Source organism: Chrysochloris asiatica, unplaced genomic scaffold (assembly GCF_000296735.1).
Source record: "Chrysochloris asiatica unplaced genomic scaffold, ChrAsi1.0 scaffold00254, whole genome shotgun sequence".
NCBI lineage: Eukaryota > Metazoa > Chordata > Mammalia > Afrosoricida > Chrysochloridae > Chrysochloris > Chrysochloris asiatica.
The window spans coordinates 2,552,092-2,553,189 of record NW_006408772.1 but is presented as its reverse complement, the minus strand read 5'-3'; positions in this window follow the sequence as shown (position 1 = coordinate 2,553,189).

Here is a 1,098-nt window from a genome sequence, read left to right as displayed (position 1 = left end):
TGGGCAGAGATGAGTGAGTGCCTCCTTTGCTGCTTCACTTTCTTGAAAGGTTTCAAGTTGTATTCTATCAATTCCTGGTGCCTTGTTCCTTGCCAATTCCTTCAATGCACCTTGGGCTTCCTTCTTTAGTATCATTGGCTCTGGATCTTATGCTGCCTCTTGAAATGGTTGAACATTAACTGTTTCCTTTTGGTACAGTGACTATGTGTATTCCATCCATCTTCTCCTGATGCTTTCTGCATCATTCAACAATTTGCCCAGAGGATCTTTCAATAACGGAAGTTGAGGCTTGAATCCCCCAGCTCAAGAAATGTAGACTGTGTTCTTCCTTTTTGGTTTTCTGACTCCAGATCTTTGCACATTTTCTTGTCATATTTGGCTTTATCTTCTTGAGCTGATATTTGAAATTTTCTGTTCAGCTCTTGGACCTTCTCATTTCTTCCATTTGCTTTTGCATCTCTACACTGGAGAGCAAGTGTCAGTGTCTCTTGAGACATCCATTTTAACCTTTTCCTTCTTTCTTGTCTTCTCAATGACTTTTTGCTTTCTTCATGTATGATGTTCTCAATGTTATCCCACAACTCTTCTGGTCTTCGTTCTTTAGTGTTTAACATATCAAATCTGTTCTTCAGATGATCTCTAAATTCAGGTGGGATATATTCGAGGTCATATTTTGACTCTTGTGGACTTGTTTTCATTTTCTTCAGCTTCAGTTTGAATTTGTATATGAGTAATTGATGAAGATCAAAGAGCACAGCCTTCAGTATGGATTACATTTCAATGTAAAGAAACTAAAAATCCTCACCACTGAACCAATAAACAATGTTCTTATCAACAGAGAAAATATTGAAATTGTCAAGGACTTCATTCTTTTGGATCAACTATCAACACTCATGGAAGTAGCAGTCAAGAGATCAAATGACTTATTGCATTAAGCAAATCTGCTGCACAAGACCTTTTTCAAGTGTTGAAGAGCAAAGATGTCAGCTTGAGGACTAAGGTGTGCCTGACCCAAGCCGTGGTATTTTCAATAACCTCATAGGAATGTGAAAGTTGTACAGTGAATAAGGGAGACCGTAGAAGAATTGATGCTTTTGA